A 17920-nucleotide genomic window follows, 5' to 3' on the forward strand; every position below is an offset into this window, starting at 1 on the left:
TAAACCTTCCGTCCTTTATACATAATTCTTTAACCCATTATTCAGTCTGGGATATTTTGTGGGGTTTTTGGTAGAAGGAGAAGTAAGCACTATTGTAGACTAAATAGGTATATATTTTGCATGTGTGCGTGAACACAGGTGAATTCTTTTTGATTGAAACTTTTTCTCATACATTTATCTACTCCTAAAGTGATAACTTTTAAGTGTTTAAAGCTTCTAAAAGAATGAAGAGCCAGTCCCCTCAAGGAATAAGTTGTTAAAATGGACCACTGTCCTCCTCTAGATAAGAGCTTAATAAAATATAAATATAGTAATTTCGTAAATGGCATCAGAAAATCTACTTTGTCACTGATGCTATTGCATTCAAATGGCCACTGTTTTTGACAACAATTACAACCACCAGCCAGATAGGCCTCCTAACCAGGTCCTGTGCTAGTACAACATCTGCTCTATCTCCAGTCCTCTGCCTATTACTAGTTTCATCTCAACCAAACTTGCTCTTCTTCCATTCCTGACTCTGGTACTTAAAAAAATTTTTAAATCTGTTTATTATATTTAATAATTCTTTATCTTAGAATAATTCTAGAGTTACCAAAAAACTGCTAAGATAGTATAGTGTTCTCATATATCCTGCACGCAGTTTCCCCTTTAATTAATATCTTCTATTGGTTTGGTACATGGCACAATTAATGAACCAATATCGATATATTTTTTTTTTTTTTGCGGTATGCGGTTCTCTCACTGTTGTGGCCTCTCCCGTTGCGGAGCACAGGCTCCGGACGCACAGGCCCAGTGGCCATGGCTCACGGGCCCAGCCGCTCTGCGGCATGTGGGATCTTCCCGGACCGGGGCACGAACCCGTGTCCCCTGCATCGGCAGGCGGACTCTCAACCACTGTGCCACCAGGGAAGCCCCTCGATATATTATTAAACAGTGTCAATTGTTTATTCAGATCTCCTTGGTATTTACCTACTAACTTTCCACCAGGATACTACAGCACCTTTAGTTGCCTTGTCTCCCCAGGGACCTCTTGACTGTGATAGTTTCTCAAACTTTCTTGACGAATGTGAGGAGTGTTGGTCAGGTATTTTATAGGATTCACATCCATTGCAATCTATCTGATGTTTTTTCTCATGACTGGAGTTACAGATTTTTAGGAGCAAGACCATAGATATAAATGTCATTTTCATCACATAAAGTTCCTAGAAGAAAACAGAAAAAAAGGTCCTTGACATGGGTCTTGGCAATGATCTTTTTGGACACAACACCTAAAGCACAAGCCACAAAATCGAAAATGAACAAGTGGGACTACATCAAACTGAAAGTCTCCTGCATAAGGAAACAATCAACAAGATGAAAAGACAACCTGCAGAACGGGAAAAAATATTTGCAAACCATATATCTGAAAAGGGGTTAATAACCAAAATATAGAGAACTCATACAACTCAACAGCACAAAATAATCATCATCATCCAGTTAAAATTGGGCAAAGGACCTGCATAGACATTTTTCCAAAGAAGATATACAAGAGGCCAACAGGTACATGGAAATGTGCTCAACATCACTAATCATTAAGGAAATGCAAATCAAAACCACAATAAGATATCACTGCATGCCTGTCAGAATGGCTGTCATCAAAAAGACAAGCGATAACGAATGCTGGCAAGGATGTGGAAAAAAGGGAACACTTGTGCAGTGTTGGTAGGAATGTAAATTGGTATAGCCACTATGGAAAACTTCCAGTATGGAAGTTCCTCAAAAAATTAAAAACAGAGCTACTATATGATCCAGCAATTCTACTTCTGGGAATATCTTTAAAGGAAACAATAGCACTAACTCAAAAAGACATCTGCACAACCATGTACATAGCAACATTATTTACAATAGCCAAGACATGGAAACAACCTAAGTTCCATCCATGGATGGGTGGATATAGAAATTGTGGTATATATGATATTATTCAGCAATAAAAAAGAAGGAAATCCTACCATTTGCAACAGCATGGATGGACTCTGAGTGCATAATGCTAAGTGAAATAAGTCAGACAAGGAAAGACCATGTATGATCTCACTGTATGATGAGATCTGTATGATCTCCCTGTATGATGATCTCACTGTATGATCTCTCTTATATGTGGAATCTTAAAAAAAATAAGAAAACTCATAGAAGAAAAACAGATTTGTAGTTACCAGAGCAGAGGTGGAGGTGGGGAAGGAAAAATTGGATGAATGTGGCCAATAGGTACAAACTTTTAGTTAAAGGAAAATGACTACTAGGGATGTAATGTACAACATCATGGCCACAGCTAACCCTGCTGTACGGTATATATGAAAGCTGTTAAGAAAGTAAATCCTAAGAGTTCTCATCACAAGGAAAAAAACATTTTTTTCTTTTTCTCTTTTTTTGTATCTATATGAGATAGTGGATGTTAACTAAACTTATCGTGGTAGTCATTTCACGATATACATAAGTCAAATCATTATCCTATACACCTTAAACTTATACAGTGCTGTATGTCAATTATATCTCAATAAAATTTGGGGAAAAAATAATACAGTCTCTCTGTTGTACTACCTGTTTGTCTCTTACCAAACGCTTTGTAAACATTCTCATCCTCCTGGGGTGAACTTAGTCCCAGCTCCTATGTCAGAGTCCGTGTACTGCACAGCTGCACACTGTAGCCCATCTCCAGCATTGGAGGTCTGGATCCAGGTTCTGGGTCCTTGAGTCAGCTCATTTCTGCATCATTTACTGGATCTTGTCTGGTAAAATTCTAAGATGTAATACTGTTCACTACTGTTTTTATAGTCTTAACTTACTGCCTCAAAAACATAATGTTCTATTATGTTCATCAGCTATTTATCCCCAACTGTAGCTGTTTCTTCCCATCTTGAACAAGATTTATATCATACACTTAGTTCAGTCAGTACAGCCCTCTATTCAGTTTCTGTGCTTCCTTTTCTTTCTTTCTTATATGACTTATATGTTGAAATCTGGTAGCTGGTCTAAATATTGCAAACCCTATATAACCTTTGACCAAACAAACTCTAACAACTAAGGAGTAACCAGACTCAAAACCAAGGTCGGAGAGTCAGTTAACTGATGTTATGTAAGAACAGATTATATAGTTGTCTGGCAGAAGTCCTTCCACATTGTCTCACTTCCCAAGTTATGTATCAGCCTTGTGTATAGATGATTATTCTGTCATTTTTTCTTACACCACTTGATAAACAGCTTTCAATCTTCAGTACACAGTGAGTGATAACATCTTGACATAAAATCATCAATCATATTTTTTCTGTATTCTGACAGATATATTCCATCACCTTAAAACCCTATTTTATTATCAAGGAAATAAAAATGAGAGGCAAATGTATGTAGAGAATATGTCTTTCAGCATTCTTAATGAAATACTGGAAACAATTTAATTGTCTTATATAGTTAAATTATGATATAGTCATATGATGGAATTACCATGCAGTTGTTGAAGAAAACATAGTCAAAGTATATGTATTGACTGCAAGGAACTTGAAAAGTGAAAAAAAAATAGCTATGAAACATTTTGGTAAAACTACGATTCCCATTTTGGTAAAAAAATGCTTCTGCACTCATAAAAAATTCAAGAAAGACATTCTCTTTGAACACAACACAAAATATTAATTGCAGTTACCACTGAGATTACTAATGACTTTTATATCTTCTGTCATATCCATATTTTCTAATATCTCTACTATGAACATGTTTAATCATGTAACAATATTTTTAACTCTTCTCTGAACTGGTGAACCAACAAATGATAGTGTTTTCATGTCATCTGTGGACTGTAATAGTTTGTATTTTTAATTCTAGTCCCATCCTTACTTATAATTTAGTTGCATTGACTTCAAAATTAAGGACTCACATATTTAGGGAAAAAAGAGACAAGTTAAATATATATCATATTTTGTAAAACTATTCACATTGGAAAATATGGTAAATGGCTATTTCAGAAGGAGAGTGTTGTACACCAAAATGTTAAGAGTGGTTTGTTCTGGTTGTTATTATTTTGAAGGACTTTTTTCTTTGCTTCCCTTTCTTATTTTTCAAAATATGCTACCCTTAAAAGGTTTTTAAAAGCAGAAGACAAATGAAATGTTATTAGTATTATAATGTGCCATTATTCCATGGAATTCTAAAAATGCTAGCATAAACATTTAGCATAAATTCTAAAAATGCTTGCCTGGGACAAGGAGCTTCCCAGCCTGCCCTTTTCCTGCAGGGTTCTCAGTTACACGCCATTAACTGACTCACAGTAAAAGACTTGATAGTAAAGGCAACTCAACTGCAAACCACTTGGTGGCTGTGGGGACCACATCTTAGACAACTGGGGACCACTGATGGCTCTGCATAGAGTAAGGGCACAGTATTTTTGTTGAAAGAAATAATAAAGACCTCAAAAGCCTTACTCAGAAGTTTCAGGAGATTGACATTCACCTGGACCCACCTTTATCAAAAATCACTTATGTATTCATTCTTTCCCCCCTAGTCTTCGACCCACCTCAATTAACTAGAACAGGCATCCAGTCCCCTGTAAGTTGCCCAGTTCCTACGCCTACCTCCACTCTGCCAATGCCTCCTGTATATCCAGAGCTTCTCTATTCTGCCCAAGACTGACTATCAGAGAAGGCTCAGCCCTCTATCTCCAGTAAATGATTGGGGCCTGTCTCACTCACAGGGACTCCTCAAGCTTCTCCAAACGATAAACCTCTTCTCAAGTTCCAGAATGTAACCTCAACAACCTATAGATATAAATAATTACATAAGTACCGTGATGTCCTGTTCTGCTTCCTACCACATATAATTTTAGGATCAGGCTATTATAAAACATACGCATCTTCTAGAGAGACTAATAACATGGCACCCCTATAAAACTGTATTTCACCAATATTTATTCAGCACGTTTTAGCGGTAGCAGGATTAATGCCAGCAAGGAATAATTTTTGTGAAGCTGCCATTTGTTTTCTTAATTTCTTCTTGAGGCAACTGCCTATGTCAATAGGAATAAGACTTAGCAGTATTCTGAAAATAATACCCTTTTTTTTTTTTATAAAGTGATGAACATTTTGGCATCTTCTATAAGAAGTCAGATTTCAGGACCTCCATGGAAAAGGTACAGCTTGCATAAAGAAATAAGATCCTGAAATAAAATGGCAAGACAGGAAAGAAACCAGATAAGAGGGTTGCAGAGAAAGTAAATATTCAATAACACTTATAATTAACTTCGGGAGAAGAAAAGATCAGAATTCACATTATAAAAACTTGAGACCATGAGGGAAAGGACAAATTTGAGACATGGTCTCAAAGCATAGAGAAAAATGATAAAGAAATGAAAACCAAGGAAAGGAGAGAAGAGAGATCTAACCGAAGAATTATATTTTTCTCTCAGGAAGCAACTAAAACAATTGGAAAAAAATCAAACCTATAATTAAGCAATCCTCTAAATTTTAAAAAGAGTCTTGGGGTCTCAGATTAAAACAGTTCACCTCATTCCAGGGAAAGCCAACTAAAAGAAATTCATCATTAGACACAGCCTGGTAAAATTTTTAAATTAAAACAAGAAAGAAAAAAAAATCTTATAAACTTCCGGTCTGATGGAGGTAAAGGGAGAAGGAAAAGTAACACAGATTGGTCTCATTTTTAAAAATTTCTTCTACAGTGCTAAATGAAAAAAAGAAACATCTATAGCTTTTCAACAAGAACAAATTTTACAACCAACCAAGTTGCTTTTCATGCAGAAGACAACAAAATGACATTCACAGATATGCACAGATATTAAAAATATTTCACAAACATCCTTGCTCAAAAAACTCATAGAATATATACTGACCAAGAATAAGTCAAAATAATAAACACTAATATCAGGAAATCATATATAGTAAGACTGATAAGTCCTTTGTGGAATTAAATTCCAAATTCAGGAATTTAGTTGGATTATCTGTACTCAGGAGGGTTCTGCCCTCTAGGGGTAAAGCTTGATGAGTCTCTCTCTGAGTTCCTCTTCATTCATTTATTCAACAAATAATCTGTAAGCACCTCCTTTGTGCCAGACACTGTGCTGGGCTCTAAGAATATAGCAGTAAATCAGATAGTTGTAATCACTTCCTTAAAAAAACCTGCAGTCTAGTGTTTCACTTCTGTTCCATTCTCAGTAGAAAAGATCATTCTTGGGTCACATTCTTCCTACTACATTAAGCAAGAATCTCTTCTCATATCTGCTGTCCACTTAAAATAAAAATAGGGGGCTTCCCTGGTGGCGCAGTGGTTGAGAGTCCGCCTGCCGATGCAGGGGACACGGGTTCGTGCCCCGGTGTGGGAAGATCCCACATGCCGCGGAGCAGCTGGGCCCGTGAGCCATGGCCGCTGAGCCTGCGTGTCCGGAGCCTGTGCTCCGCAACGGGAGAGGTCACAACAGTGAGAGGCCCGCATACCGCAAAAAAAAAAAAAAAAAAAATAGGTGTTATCATGTTCCAGCAATGTTAGGATAGTTAAGCTATTTTTATACTTGGGACACTGCCAGAAGAATTATTCTACGAAAGATCTTTGGTTTCCCCTCCGCAGAAGCAGAACCGCACAGAGCAAAATAACAGTCATTTTCATTGCCAGGAAATGCAAATAATGATTTCTCCCTCTTTAAAGATCATATTTAATGAACAGAGTCATTTGAACTTTTTAACTGGAAAAAAATGCAGATATTGTTTGTCACAAAACACATTTTCATACTGCCTTACATCCAAGAATCAGGTTGGTTTTTGTGTTGACTATACCTTAAAATTAACTCTTATAGCAAGTAAGTACATGAAAATGTTCATGGAGTTTATAGAGGGCCTTAACTGACCTGGGTTTCATTACCCTCTCCTTTAGCAACCTTTCCCCCTATCAAACAAGAACGTAGTCCCAAAGCCTGGAATATTGTAATTCAGTGTTCTTCTTCTCTCCCAAGGTTACATTGCAGGTGGTACAGATCTAAACAGATGAAAAACAAATACCAGAATAGTACACAACAGAGCATTCCAATACTTACACAAAATTAATAATGCAGAAAGATAAAGGTTATTTTCAAAAATCTAATTCAATTTCACAAATCCCTCTTCTTTTTAGAATAATTAGAGTGCCCAAATATTTTTTGTGCCAAAAATTCAGGTCTATAAATTATGTCTAACATACCCAATGTGAAATATTCTGCTGCCATTAAATAATATTTAATTAAATATTGATATTTATATTAAATATTATATTTACACAGAACCTGAAACAATATGAAACTTCAGGAAACTGATTAGCCTGATTGTGAGAACTGTAATAATCAGGTTTTGATCAGAGAAGCAGATCCACTGAGGAATATATGTAATAGGTATTTATTTGGGGGATTTATCCCTACACAATTGTGGGATCTGATTAAATAATCTATGTGAGTCTGTGTTTCTGTGTCTGGTGCCTGAAGTCCACAGAGCCGACAGTTAGGAAGGGAAGATGGAAACAGAATGGAAGAAGCAAGGACAAACCAGAACCTGCTGTCAGAGTCTAGGAGTTTAACCTACTAACAAGCTCCTAAGTTAGCCTTTTACTGTTTACTCACAGTACAACAAGCAGCATGACCATGAGGTTTGTCTGGGGTCCCCTTGTCCCCCAAGTCCCATGGGGGCAATGCAGAGGGTCCCAGATGAATGCTGCACATACAGTGAATTTGCATCCCAGCTGAGACACTCTGAGTTTGGAAAATTCACCAAAATAAGTAACTGTAGTAAGCAGTAAGCAAACATGTTCTTATCTGTAAGTAAGATATTATCTCACCCTCAAGGTGGGCTTGCTGTAAACACAGCCCTGAGAAATGTCCAAGTAGGAGGAGACCTGCTCTCTCGGCTCTCCCAACAAGAACGTCAGTGGACACTCCTAGCCCATGGTGGATTGCCTCCCTCGCTCCTGGGAGGCTGAGCTTGAACAATATGGATGGGCTGGAACCTGCCTCTGTCTCTCACCACCTCCAAGTCTCCAACTTTGATGATGGGTGTGTCCTGCAAGAGACCCAGTGCCCTTCACCTTAAAGCTAAACACACACCTAAGCCCAGGAGTTGGGGGTAGGGGGCGCCTGAAGGAGGATGAGGCAGGAGCTGCAGTTGATACAAGCCCAGCTGCTGTCCATGCCAACCAGACGAGCCAGTGGATAAATGACAGCACTCACGATCTGTAACAGCGCCTCACTAAGCTTTAGAGAATAAAATCAAGCTGACTGCTGTTCCACTTCTGCCTTCTGAATCCTGTGCAAAATCTCTCTCATGACCTATGCTAACCCAGAACCATACCGGAAAGGGAATTCTGGAAAACACAGTTTCAGCTTAGCTAAATTAACCTAATACAATCCACCACAGGCCATGGACGTATGTCCTGCCCATTACTTTCCTTCCAAAGCTATTAAGCCTCATTGTACATCTTTGGGCAACAAGACTCCTATCACTCTCGTTTCATGAAGGATTGGCTGAGAACCAAAGGGACAATGGAAACCACTAGTCATGTTATTGCAGGGGTTCCCAAGACCACCCCTGGTTCCATCTTTCTCTAGAACTCACAGGTCTCAGCATATACTCATACTCACAGCTAAGATGTATTACAGTGAAAAGATACAAAGCAAAATCAGCACAGGAAAAGCTGTATGCAGAGAAGTCTGGAAAAAACCAGGCACAAGCTTCCAAGAGCCCACTCCCAGTGAAGTCCCACAGGATGCACTCAATTATCCCAGCTGTAAGTTGTAACAACACATGTGAAAAGTTGTGTGCCAGGGAAGCTCATCAGAGACTCACTGCCCGAAGTTTTCCTTGGGGGCTGGTCACGCAAGCATTCTCTGCCTAGCACATACCCAAATTCCAGACTCCCAGAAGGAAAGCAGGGGTTCAGCACAAGCCAAATCCAGTGAGCTGCTTTTATCAGTTGTAGCCATGATGAGAACCTTCTCAAAACCCAAGTTCCCAGATGCCAGCCAAAGGCCAACCATGCAAGCTGATAAGAGCAACGTAGGAGAGCAGAGGCTGTGATTAGGAGGCTATGAACAGCAATCTAACTGGAGTGGATGATCTATGTAAGGAGAACATGGGATCCAGGACTGGAAAGATGGTTGGGGGCCAAATAGGAAGAGCTTTGAACTACAGAACACGACTCAGGCTTTATAGAGTTGGCCACAGGAAGCTACTGAAGGCTTCTGGGCAAGTGGAGACATGATGAAAACGAGACCTAAAAAGTGAACTGGCAAAGATTATAGCAGCGTTCCTTAACTTTTGTTTTATTATTGTCCCCTAACACACAAACAAGCAGCTTTCACAGGCATTTTTTTCCCCTAATCACCACTCCCTGTGATTTTTTTTTTTTTTTTTTTTTGGCTGTGTTGGGTCTTTGCTGCTGTGCACGGGCTTTCTCTAGTTGTGGTGAGCGGGGGCTACTCTTTGTTGTGGTGGGCAGGGTTCTCATTGTGGTGGCTTCTCTTGTTGCAGAGCACAGGCTCTAGGCGAACAGGCTTCAGTAGTTGTGGCACGTGGGCTCAGTAGTTGTGGCACGCAGGCTCTAGAGCTCAGGCTCAGTAGTTGTGGCGCACGGGCTTAGTTGCTCTGCAGCATGTGGGATCTTCCCTGGCCAGGGCTCAAACCCATGTCCCTTGCATTGGCAGGCAGATTCTTAACCACCGCGCCACCAGGGAAGCCCTCATGAATTTTTAATACCACAGATATATTGCTTATCTGTTTATGTACTGTATGTATATATCTATGCTTTACACACAAAAAGAGTAAATTTTTTCAGCCCCCAAGAACCAACTTTCACCCTTTTAGGGGTGATATTTCCCCCATTGAGAATATATATAGACTGTAAGATGTGTAGGACTGGAGGGTGATATATCAACAGATGGGAGTACAAAGTATTTTTGTATTCCTTGTAGCAACCTAAGCAAGCAAGGAAAGGGAGAAGCTGGCGCCTAATGAGAGAAAACGTGTTAGGTCCGAGCGCTATCTGGCGGCAGAATGAGCTAACAGCAGGAAGGGCAACCAGGAGGACAAGGAAAGGTTCAAAGAGGTGCCACTTCAGGGCAGATGGGGCAGCAGCTTGCGGCTGGATTTCCAGAAGGCAAGAGGCCCAACGAGGCAGACGGAACATAGTACCAGGGCATCCGAAATGGTGACTGGGGCCTGCCAGCCACGATCGCCCTGGAGATGTGCTACACCGTGGCCAACTCACAAGACTGCCAACAGGCGAGAGAAGAGGCTGACACAAGACAAGGTTGCTAGAAAGTGGAATGAAGCAGAAGTGAAGTCCTGGGAGCCTGGGGCAGAAGGGGCAGAAGAAGTGGTGTCTTCAGACAAATCTGGGACCCAGAGATCAGCAGTAGGAATCCCGCCCAGCAGGACCATCCTCCGTGAGGGAGGTAGGGAAGTAGTTTAGATACCGTCTTCTTTACATCAACCTGGTTGGCGCATTAGGAACGGGGTCAAGGCTTCTGCAAAGGAGACGCACTCCTGGTGCAAAGGGAAGTAGGAGAGCAAGGGCACGGGAAATTGGCAGGACTGGCAGAAGAGGCTCTAACCAGCACGGGCACTTACAAAGTCATTTCAAGACATGCAGCTCTAGGTGGCAGTCTGAGTGGTTATGAACCTTGGACTCTAAGAATGAGTATCAAGGCGTTAAAAATCTCACAAAAGAAAGAATGTGGGGTGGGTGGGTGGGGAAGCCATCAGCGCAAGAGAAATGTCATCAAATTTCTGGGAAATGAAAGAAGGGAAGGACAAGTGTTGTCTGATGAAGCCCTAACCAAAAATACACAGAAAAGAGGCTGCACACAATGAGGAAGACAGACTGCCCCACGGCACCCCAGAAAAGATCGTGACTCACAAATATCAAGTAGCATGGAGGTGAGAAAGGCATGCAGGGCCTAAAACAGAAGAATTAATTGAAAATCTGTATATGAAACAAGGCACATACACACACAATGCCCTGGAGCTCAGAACCCCTCTCACCACCTCTTTACCCTTACCCCCAGCCACAAAACAAGAAAGGAAGGAAAGAAGGAAAGGACGGAGGGAGGGAGGAAGGAAACAGAGAGGAGAGGAGAGGGGAGAGGAGCGGGGAAGGGAAGGGAGGCAGGGAGGGGAGGGGAGGGGAGGGAAGATCTTTTAAAAAGATTGCAGGGCATGTCTAAGGAGAACCAGGTCGGATAGTGAGTACGGCCACACTCAGAGCCAAGCCACGCACATGCTGAGATTTGGAGGTGCCCAGTATGCAGCAGGTCTAGAGAGAAATCAGTCCAATCAAAGGATGGGGGCTCCAGGAAAGAAAGCCCAGGAGGAAAAATGTGGGGAAGGTCCCGTAGAGTTCCCACAATGCTTGGATATTACAGACACTTAAGAAAAAATAAAGGCAGATATCATGAGGTTGGAAGATAAAAGTATACCAGGTGGTGTCAGTTTATTTATCTCTTGTAAAAGTAAAATACAGTGTGTGTGTGTGTGGAAAAAAAGGTATACCAGGAGGGAAATAAAATCATAGAACACACCTAGGTTAGAGATTAGTCAATAATCTGAACTTTTGCATTTCAAATTGTAGAATCAATATACTGACAAAAGACTTAACTGGGATCATAGACCAGAGTGTTTATAGCATTAACCCTGACCATTTACAAAGCAAAATTACAGTTGACAAGAGTTGGAAGATGAAAAGGGGAGAGGAGAGGTGAAGTGTCTCCAGTACCCTTACCTTCCAAATGAGGGTTCTAGAGATTCTTTGACAGTTGTGGGAACAAAAAATGAAAATGTAAATATATTGTTTAAAGGTACACAGGTAACCTGGGAGGAACAAAAAAGAGCAACATAAGAACACTGAGAGGAGGGAGAAGAGAAGATGAAAGGAAAGTGGAGTAGATGAGCTTGATCACCACCTACTATGGCACAGAACCAACAGAAAACCTTGAACTGAATAAATGAGGAAAGAGTAGTATATATACATAGTAGTATTACAAGTATTACATACAAATATATATATTTGATGGATGAAACTTCCTGGAAAAATTTAAATGGAAAGTGATAAAAACGTTTAAGGCTTTAAGGCTATTTAAGGCTTTTGACACCCACCCCAGTGGGGAATGGAATAGGCTGGGAAGTGAGAGGATAAGGACTTCTTTTCCTTATACTTCCACATTTTTTGACTTTTTTACCTGGTGCATTTATTGCTTTGATAAAAAATAAAGAAATGTTTCTTTAATAAAAGGAAGTCATTTGTGTAGTAATAAGTTAGTTCTAGAAATAGGGGAGTAGCAGGAATGGAAAGGAGGGGGCAGATGTGATAGACATAATGAAGGAAGAATTATTGGGACTTGATTGATAATTAGTTTAACATGAAAGACACAGAAAGGGAGGATATAAAAATAGTCCCAAAGTTTTGAGACTGAATAATTAGAAGAATTTTAGAGCTACTACCAAAAACAGGGAATTTGGGAGGGCAAAGTTGTCTGTGGGAATGTGTGATGAATACAGCTTTAGACATTTGTGTATGAAAAGACAATGGTTTAAAAAAGTGAATTTAAATTTTTAAAATATTCGTTCATTTCAAGTATCAAAACCCAGAAGACAAATTCATTCTGCAGAAGGGGATTTTTTCTCTCTATGTGCACCTCTGGCTGTATCTTAAATGCTGTCAGGTTGAAAAATGAAGAGAAATATACATCATCCACAGAAAATATCCAAAGACTTTACAGGGAAGGCGACGTGCTCCATGCTCCACTGCAGGGCTGGGAGCAGAAGAGAAGGTGGGACTTAACTACCAAACATCTCAGGGGCAAAAGACAAACCAGTGCTTCAGAAAACACTGAACATCCTAAACCAGGGAAAACAAGATGATTCTAAGCCACCAAGTGACAGATGAGTAACCAAGTAGGGAAGTAAATTTTAAATTCACTTTTTGTCTGAGTGTTGGGGTGAGGAAGATTGTGTAGGAATACCCTCTGCTGCTGAAAAATCAACAAGTTCAGTTAAGTAGAAGTGCAGTTTTATGTGATGCAAGTAAATTTGTGCCAACAGCACCACCCACTGTCACAAGATAGACTACCACAGACTTGGTGGGAGATTCTTCAAAGCGCATGTGTACATACATATGTTCAAGGCGGGAAAAACATTCTCAGAGGTTTTTGATCATTAAAATTAAGTATACATTCAACATCCAGGAATAAAATGTTTTTCCCCATTTATGTCAGCTAAATTAACTAAGGGTATATATTATTTGGAAGTTTCACTTATACCTAGGATGTAGAGCATCATTCTTACCCTAATAAAGGGAAAATGCTCTGTATACCACAAAAACATTTTTTGGAAACCATCTGTGGTTGGCAGAAAAATGCCCCCACTCCCACTCAAAAAAAAAAAAATCCATGTCTTAATCCCGGGAATCTGTGAGTACATGACTTCATATGGCAAAAAGGTATTTGCAAATGTGACTTTGAAATGGAAAGAGCATCTGGACTACCCTGGCAAGACCAGTGAAAACAACAAAGGCCCTTAAAAAAGGGAAAAAGTCGGAGACAGAGAAGATGTGAGGTCAGAAAGCAGAAATTGCAGTGAATTAATTGTTGGCTTTGAAGAGGCAGGAAGGGCCCAAGAGCTAAGGAATCCAGGCATCCTCTAGAAGCTGGAATAGACAAGGAGATGGATTCTCCTCTAGAGCCTCCAGAATGGAGCACAGTCCTGCCAACGCCTTTATTGTAGCCCAGTGAGAATGCTTTTGAATTTCCAACCTCTAGAACAGTTAGATAATAATTTGTGTTATTTTAAGCCACTGAGTTTGTGATAAATATGTGATGTCTATATATTAAAAATCAGATAGTGGCACTTCCCTGGCGGTCCAGTGGTTAAGACTCCACAATTCCAATGCAGGGGACACAGGTTCAATCTCCCTGGTTGGGGAACTAAGATCCTGCATGCCACAGGGCATGGCTAAAAAATAAAAAAATAAAAATCAGATAGATAGATATTTGAATTTGTAGTTTAAAAGTTTCCAAAAAAAAAAAAAAAAAAAGCGCATGACAGGCTTCACTGGAAAATGTACCAAACATAAAAGGAAATTTTTCATACCAGTTCTACACAAACTTGCACAAGATAGAATAGAAATACTTCCCAACTCATTTTATGACAGTAGCGTTACTCTGATACCAAAACTAGACAAAAAAATATTTCAATAAAAGAAAACCGCAGACCAGTATCTCTCATGAACATAGAAACAAAAATTCTCAAAAATATATTAGCAAAACAAATCCAGCAACATAGAAAAGTGATAAAGCATTATGACAAAGTGCAGTTCATCCTGGGAATGCAAGACTGTTCAAGATTTGAAAATCAGTTGATGTAATTCACCTTATCAATAGAAAAAGAAGAAAAAACAAGAGTCTGGTTCAAGATGGCAACATAGGAGGATCTTGAATTCACCCTAACAGACACACCAAATCTACAGCTACATAGGGAACAATTTCCTCTGTAGGGTTAAAAAAAAAACACCTAGCTGAGTGACTCCTACACATCAAACAAATGAGGAAAAACCCCACAGCGAAGCAGGTCGGAGAGGCTGAGACACAGTCTCACCATAAACCCCACCCCAGAGCGACACCCCACAATGGGGACAGAACTCAAAACCCCAAGCTTCTCCCTGAGGAGCTAAGGGTTTGAACCATACACCAGGCACCCCGATTTTTAACACCTACCCCTGACAAACCCTCAAAATATCTGGCTTTTGAAAACCAATAGGGCTCATACCCATGAGACCTACAAGACTACAGCAAAGTGAGAAACAGTTCTTCAAAGGCTGGCACAGATCACCCACCCAGGGCCCAGCACAGAGGCAGCTAACTGAAAAGTACCCACACTTTCTGTGAAAGAAACTTGTGTGAATATCTTAAGGTGTCAGCCTGAGGGGCAGGCATCTAACTGAACACACCTCTAAAGGCCTCCTGAAATATTCTCCAAAGATAGAGGCCAGCAGGCACCGTACCTCACTCTCCCTGTGCCTCGCTCCAGGCCACTGGTATCTCCAGAAAAGAGTTTACACATTCATCTGGTGCTCCAGGTGTTGCGGCTGCTGCCCAGATGTGTCCAAATCTAAATCGCCTGCTCTGGCGGCCAGCGCAGCTCACATGCACAGGTCCCGTGGAACTGTAACAAATGGTGAAAGGGCTCCTAACTGGCTACCCGCAGCGCACAGCAGAGATGCAAAAGACTGAGGCACCCAGTCTCTCTGTGAAAGAGGCCTATTATATCTTCCTGGCTGCATCCTGAGGGGCAGGTTTCTAACTGAACACAACAGCTTAGAGCTAACTGTAATTCTCTCCAGAGACCCTGGAGGGCAGGCACTATCTTCGTGCTCGCCCTCTGCCACGGTCCAGGTTACCGGTATCTCCCATAGGGGAGCTTGGGCACATATCTGGTGCCCCAGTTTTTAGTCTGGTGCCCTGGTTTTTGTGGATGCCGCCCAGGGGACACCCCTTGATCCCTTGGCTCTGGTGGTCAGCGCTGCTCGCCTTCCTGAGGCTGTAACAAATGTGGGGATAGTTCTTGGCAGACTGCCACTCTCAGGGCACTTCACAGAGAGCAGACAAAAACACACCCCCAGTCTTTCTGCGTAAGAGGCCTATCTGCTTATCTTGGAGCTTTGATAAGAGGGCAGGCTTCTGGTTTGGCACAATTATAGAGACCTGTAGAGGTGCTCTCTGGGGAAGGATGCCCGTGGGTGACATCTTTGCACACTCACTCTGCCTCGCTCCAGACTGCCAGTCTCTCCCAGGAAGGAGCTTGTGCACTTGTATGATGCAACAATTTTTGCAGCTACTGATCAGGAGACATCTCGTGGTTACCTGGCTCTGGTGGCCAGCGGGGCTTGCACTCATATGTCCCACAGGACTCTTACAAACAAATAATCCTTGACTGGTTACCCCTACTCAGGGCACAGGACACAGACAGCAGACTGAAAGGAAGAAGTACAACTGTCATTTTTTGCAGATGACATGATACTAAAGAGAAAACCCTAAAGACTCCACTAAAAAACTGCTAGAATAAATGAATTCAGTAAAGTTACAGGATAAAAAATATATATATATAAACCTGTTACATTTCTATACACCTATAACAAACTATCAGGAACAGAAATTAAGAAAACAATTCCATTTACTATTGCATCAAGAAGAATAAAATACTTAGGAATAAATTTAACCAAGGAGGTGAAAAACCTCTACACTGAAAACTACAAGACATTGATGAAAGAAATTCAGGACACAATAAATGGAAAGATATTCCATGTTCATAGATTAGAATAATTAATATTGTTAAAATGTCCCTATTACCCAAAGCAATCCTCAGATTCAATGCAATCCCTATCAAAATTTCAATGGTATTTTTCACAGAAATAGAACAAACAATCCTAAAATTTGTATGTAACCACAAAAGACGCCGAATGGCCAAAGCAATCTGGAGAAAGAAAAACAAAGTTGGAGGCAACATGCTTTCTGATTTCAAACTATATTACACAGTTACAGTAACCAAAACAGTCTGGTATTGGCATAAAAACAGACACACAGATCAACGCAACAGAATCGAGACCAGAAATAAACCTAGGGATATATGGTCAATTAGTGTCTGACAAAGGAGCCAAGAATATACAATGGGAAAAGAACAGTCTCTCCAATAAACAGTGCTGGGAAATTTACAGCCACATGTAAAAAAATGAAACTGGACCACTAAACTACACCATACACAAAAATTAACTCAGAACGGATTAAAGATTTGAATGTAAGACCTGAAACCACAAAAACTCCTAGAAGAAAACATAGGTCGTCAGCTCCTTGACATCAGTCTTGGTGATGACTTTTTGGACACCAAAAGCAAAAGCAACAATAGCAAATATAAACATGTGGGATTATATCAATCTAAAAGCTTCTGCCTCGCAAAGGAAACCATCAACAAAATTAAAAGGCAACTTACAGAATGGGAGAAAATATTTGCAAATCATATGTCTGATAAGGGGTTAATATCCAAAATATATAAAGAATTCAAATAATAATAACAAAAAATAATCCAATGAAAAAATGGGCAGAGGATCTGAATAGACATTTTTCTATAAAAGACATACGGATGGCCAAAACAGGTACATGATAAGGTGCTCAACGTCACTAATCAGGAAAATGTGAATCAAAACCACAATGAGATATCATCTTGCCCGTTAGAATGGCTATTATGAAAAAGACAAGAAATAACAAACGTTGACGAGAATGTGGAGAAAAGGGAACCCTTGTGTACTGTTGGTGGGAATGTAAATTTGTACAGCCCCCACGGAAAAGAGCATGGAGGGTCCTCAAAAAATTAAAACTACCATATGATCCAGCAGTTCCACTTCTAGGTACTTATCCAAAGAAAATGAGAACATTAACTCAGAAAGATATATGCACCCCCATGTTCATTATTTACAGTAGTCAAGACATAGAGGCAACCTAAGTATCCATCAATGAATGAACAAAGAAAAAGTGATAGCTACACACACACACACACACACACGCACGCACACAGAGCAGAATATTATTCATCCGTAAAAATGAACCTCTTGCCATTTGGGACGACGTGGATGGATCTTGAGGGAATTATGCTCAGTGAAATAAGTCAGAGAGACACAAATACTGCACGATCTCATTTATATGTACAATCTAAAAAGCAAACAAACACACACTAATAGAAAAAGAGGTCAGATTTGTGGCTCTCAGAGGCAGGGGTGGGGAGTGGGGAATTGGAAGAAAGTGGACAAAACGTACAAACTTCCAGTTATGAGATAAGTAAGTCCTGGGGATGTAACGTTCAACGTAACTATACTTAACACTGCTGTCTGG

This window comes from Grampus griseus (genome assembly GCF_964374135.1).
Source record: "Grampus griseus genome assembly, chromosome: 4".
Classification (NCBI taxonomy): Eukaryota; Metazoa; Chordata; class Mammalia; order Artiodactyla; family Delphinidae; genus Grampus; species Grampus griseus.